Source organism: Lactuca serriola, chromosome 1 (assembly GCF_051521515.1).
Source record: "Lactuca serriola cultivar US96UC23 chromosome 1, Lser_US96UC23_V15, whole genome shotgun sequence".
Classification (NCBI taxonomy): Eukaryota; Viridiplantae; Streptophyta; class Magnoliopsida; order Asterales; family Asteraceae; genus Lactuca; species Lactuca serriola.
In genome coordinates this window covers 26,046,432-26,052,431 of record NC_136408.1, presented here as the reverse complement: position 1 = coordinate 26,052,431, position 6,000 = coordinate 26,046,432, and positions in this window count along the sequence as shown.

Sequence of the window (6,000 nt, the reverse complement as noted above, 5' to 3'; positions counted from 1 at the left end):
GAAGCAATATAGATATATAATCCAACGAAGATATCTATAAAACACTACACCCCTACATATCCAGCCCAATTGATTCTCACAAATCCTAATCCATGATCATTTAGAATAATCATTTTACCTGATGAATCATTTTGAACAATGATATAACTACACAACTAGGGGATTCCTTGGCCTATGTAAGATGTGAAATCCCTAAATTTCACGACTATTTTAAAACTTTTTATTTATTCTTATTTAAAACATAGTTTATTTATAAATGCGAAATTTGTCCCATCAAAGTATTTCTGAAGAAATGTATTTCATTAATTTATAAAAATATTGGGATGTCATAATTTATACAAAACATAAGAATAAACAAGCCTTAACAATCTACATTTCTTTAAATATCTCATTATGCATTATCTTAGTACCGCTACATGTGATACAAAAAAAATTGAGTGGATCAGGTTGGAAAACTTGGTGAGTACATAGAGATTTCAATCCTATAATGTTATAATATATATATATATATATATATATATATATATATATATATATATATATATATATAGGCTTAGGTTATTTTGTTTATAGTATCTATTGTGTTATTGTATGCATAAATGTGAGCCAATCAAATTTACATATTTTAAGAAAGTGATTAATATATATTATTGAATTAAATATAATTGAAAAATATCATCTTAATTAATTATAAGGGTAATTCAGTCAATTAATATAGACTTAATAAAGGAAAATTGCATTTTTTAAGGGATCATAGATTCTATTAATTTTAAAAATCTGATTTTAAGAATTATAATTATTTTAATTCGGACATTCTGACAGAATATGTTTATGAGTATATTCAAAATTAAAAATATTCTTGAACCATAAATAATAAAAATATTCTTGAACCTATTTCTTGATCATAAATTTAAAAACTTTTTGTAGAATAACAAATTCTTGAACAATCACTAGAAGAATAAAAACAAAAAAATATATTATTTCTTATAGAATACGGGTAAAAATTGTTAATAATTACATTTATTGTTAAAGAATAAAACTAAAAAACAATCAAAACCGGAAAGAATACATCAAAATCTAACAACCACTAATACATTCTAAAAGAATAATATGGTCCGTTTCAATTTTGTGGTCCGTTCTTCAAGCATCAACTTCTGTGATTCCAACAGAATTGGAATTCGTCATTCCATTCCAACGGAATTGGAATTCGTGATTCCATCATCATTTTCCCGGCTCTGTAAGTAATCAAAATCTCCAACATATTCAATGATTATTGTCCAGTCTTTGATACATTTATCAGCTTCTACGGTGAATCTGCAACAATAACATATATATATATATATATATATATATATATATATATATATATATATATATATATATGTTAATAATTTAATATCAAGAATACCAAAGGTTTAGGCACAAAAACCCACTTACCCTTCTACAGGATAAAAAGCAACCATAAGTGGAGGGCATTCCCCTCTCCTCATCATGCTCTTGCACACATTCAAGGCCTCAATGTCTTCTCTTGATAAAACCTGCATCCCCTCTTTCTCATAAGCAGGACGATTAGCTGACCTAGGAGCCATGCCATGAATATATGTGAGCTCATTACTGAACTCAGCTTCTGTAGCTGTCAATGTTGTGGCTAGTGATGCCATTTGTTCTAGTCTTCTTGCAGGATCCTCACTTGGACTATATGGTAACAGCCTCCTTCTCTTCTTTGATGTCGCTATGCAACTTTTTCGCCTCCTTTTCTTGCCTATATCTACAATCATATAACAAAACAACTCTTACCAATCTTTTTCTATAATGCAATAAAGCATAAACTACATGAATAAATGATATCTTATCTACCTTGACAATATTCTTCATCGAAGCCTTACAAAGAAATTTGAATATATCGTTGCTACAATAGAAGAGTCTAACAACTTGTCCAATTATCCTTAGACAACCTATTGGGAACACTCCGATCTCATGAACTTCAAATGAGAAATTTGTGATACATATTCAATGGAACATACATTTCACTCTCGGGTTCAATCAAGTGAAAGTTCTAATGACAATGATGTTGGCTCCTCTAAAGGAAGAGTACAAGCAAGGCCCATATCTGAAATTCAATGCTACTATTGTCGTAAATATGGGCATGCATTAAAGAATTGCAAGAAAATGTAAGAATATGGTAGTATTAATGCTAAGTTTATGAATAAGTATGGGTTTAAGGCTATTGAAACAATGTTTATGACTTTTGAGATTTATGAGCTCATAATAGATTATATGTGGAAAATTTTGACTACAAATGATGATTTTGTTAGAAATTTGGGGTAATAAAAGGCTTGTAAAATTTGAGAATCGTGTGTACACTTTCAGATTAAAGTATTTGGGTGGTATTCCCAACCTTTAATCGGATAAGAATCGGAAGAGTTTTAAGAATAGAGAATATGAAGTTCTGATTTTCGTGATTGTTGTTGTACCAGTAAAAATGATGACCAAAAGGATTAAGTACTTCATTTGTCTTGTAACACCTGTTCTAGGTATTACTTAATTTACTTAAGATCTAGAGTTTTGTTGTGTGGACTCGGTGAGTTGGGAGTCTAACTCGTTAAGTTGAAGGAATTTCAAGGACGCGGGATCTACACCCTACTCGACGGGCTGGAAGGCCGACTCGACGAGTAGGCGCTGTAAAGATAAAACCCTAATTTTAGGGTTTGCACCCTATATAATCTCCTTAATAGCCTTGAGGTTGAACTCTCATCATCCTCCAAACCCTAAGAACGTCTATGCTGACCCTAATCCCCATTCTCTTCCATTTTGTGAGCTAGAGTGGCTTTTGAAGCTTAAGAAGAAGGAGATAATGAGAAGATCCAGCAAACCAAGCACTCATCCTTGAGCTTGACCATCTTGTGGACTGTTGTAAGTCTTCAAGACTCGATTTTTATCATAGAATATGGCCAGATCTTGATTTTGCTCTTCATTTCCTATCCTTCTTGTTGATTGCATGCATGGGGTTCATAAAGTTTGCACCTTTATGAATCTACGTGGGGAAATGGTCCCAAGGTGGGCTAGATCTGGCCTTTAGTCGAGCAAGGACACCATCCAAGGGTTTTAGGGCATATTTCCTTCTTTTTGACCATTTTGACCTAGGGACATGCATGTCCATAAAGCCTCCATCTTTGGAACGTTTTGAGGACTTGAAAGTCTCCTGGGAAGGAGGGATTTCAGATCCCTAGAGTTTTAGACCATATGGAAAAGCTTTGGAGCTTTCCAACCTTTGATAAGGGCCTTAGATCATTTGGAATGGTTTTAGAGGTTAAAGTTGGAAACTTTATCCTTCTAGACACCTAAGGGCTTCAGATCTAAGCCCTAGAGTTCCTGTATTCGGTGTATCACCACAACAAGAAAACGGGAAGGGGGAATCGACGAGTTGCCCTAGAAACTCGATGAGTCGGGTTGGGTTTCCCCGCCCTCTGGATATTAAGTGAACTCGACAAGTTGGCTAGAGACTCGGTAGGAACTCGACGAGTCATTAAGATGCACTCGACGAGTTGAGGTCAACATGGATTGTTGACTTTAACTGTTGACCTTGACCTTGACCAAGGTTGATCAGGGTTGACTTTGAGGGTAATTTTGGGATTATGATAAATCTATATTATGATGCTTATAGGCAGTTGAGTTGGAGCAACACGTGGGATATATATGATTCTAGCTTGTGAGTTCAACATTCATGAGAGGTGAGTCTCCTCACCATACCAATGGGTTGAAGGCACCAAGTCCGGACCATATATATTATGTGATACTCTAGTTGAAGTATATTATGAGACATGGTAGCTGGTTACATGCTAGGATTGTATGCTAGTTGTATGCTTGTATGGAAGACCATGGGAGAGCCCATGGTACTTGGATGTAAGACCATGTTGAGAGCCCATGGAATTCCGACTAAGATTAATGTGGAGAGCCCATGGCAACATGATGTAAGACCATGCGGAGAGCCCATGACATTCCTATTAAAGACCATGGGAGAACCCATGACACTTAGGTGTAAGACCATGTGGGGAGCTAATGACATCCTGGAGTAAGACCCTGGGGACGAGCCCACGACATCCCTATATGTTATATGCATGGCTTATGGGGTATATGTACCTTGTATAGATGATCTGGTATGTGTATATGTGGATTATGTGTGGGGTATGCTCTGGGAAACTCACTAAGCATTAGCTTATAGTTTGTGGTTTTGTTTCAGGTACTTTTGAGCCCAAGGGCAATGGCAAGTCTTGATGGCGCGACGTGTACTCTCTCGGATATTTTATAGGACACTCTGACGTTTTGAAATAAAGTTGTAATTGATATGAGTTTTAAAAACAATCGTAACTAGATTTTGTGGTTTATGGGAATGTAATTTGATTAGTCGAAAATGAAAATTTTCTTTTGAAAATTGGGTCGTTACATGTCTAAAACTGTCAAGGCAGTTTTGTTTGTCCAAAAACTACTCCAACTATCAAAACCAATTTATAACAGTCATAAACTGTCACTAAAACCGGATCATTAATAAGGATCAAAATTAAGTAAAAAATTGGGTTCATTTATAAAAAATTCAAATTTCTATGGCATTTTTTATATAGCAATATAACTCATATAAAAAATTTTCGACCCCAGCCAGGGGCTGCCGCCCCTTGAACCCTGCTCCCAGGGGCGCTGCCCCCGGACCCCCGTTCGTTTAGGGGCTTCGCCCCTAAATGACAGTCTACTTAGAATCTTGAATGAACTTAAACAAGTGTGCACTCCGCACCTTCCTTACTTGTTTAATATTCATCAAGATTGATTTTTCGTCAACAAGTCAATCCATTACACATAAATACACATTGATGATACAAAATCACCAACAAACCTCCCTCATTTAAGTGTAATCTTGATTAACTTAAAACAAAACATAGCAAGAACAAACTGATGCATAAAATGAAATGCTGTGAAGATTGAATTTCACATTAGTATATTATTCGATCCAAATATTCGAATATCAGGGTGTCACTAAGGATTTAACCCTTTCTATTCATAGTGAATACATGAAAATAATACACACAACAGTTTATATTCTCGTAAGTTCTAACTTGACACTATATTTTACTAGCTTGTGTCCCATCCTTCAATAAGCATATCAAATCCAAGTCCTAACTTCTTGAAGCAGCTAAACTTCATGCTTATATAGGTAGTCCTTTTATTCTTGTACCTGCAAATGCAATTTTTCAAAAGAACTATTAAGAATATAAATTTGACCTCCTTCACTTGCAGTACTGAACACATACCTTGGGATGATGATAATAATGTGTTCCAATATTCAAATACCAAGCTTTCCAAATTGAATTCAGCATCTAATATTACATTAGATGGGAAATGGGTATCTCAATATAAAAGATTTTAAGTGGACTGTAACCCCATCTGTAACATCCCAAGTTCAGAAGAAAGAGTTCATGGGTGTAAAGTGTAAATGGAAAAGTAGACTCGGCGAGTTAGAGCTTTAACTCATCGAGTCGGAACGTGTTTTGGGCACGTGATACGTGACCTGACACGCCGAGTCGGCGGCTGGACTCGACGAGTCAGTGCTGGGAAGAGAAAACTCTAAATCTTAGAGTTTGTACCCTATTTAAAGGACCTTATGTCCTCCCCTCGGCCTCCTTGTTACCCTTGAGATTCAGTAAACCATAAAATTGTGTGAGCTTCCATTGTTGAAGAGATTTGAGCTTTGGAGGAGGAATATAGAGAAGGAAGCTTGAAGATCAAGAGGCTAGAATCAAGGAATTCGTGTAGATCCAGAATCTAATTCATCTTGGGCACATTCTGTAGGTAACAAGTCGTTGCTTTGAGCTCTTTCCTTCTAGATCTATTCTTGTATGATGATTTGGGGCTATTTAGCATGTTTCAGATCCATTTCGGGTTTAGGACTAGATCTAGGGTTGCAACTTTAGATCCAGACTTATCTTGATCCATCGAGGCCTAAAGTATCAG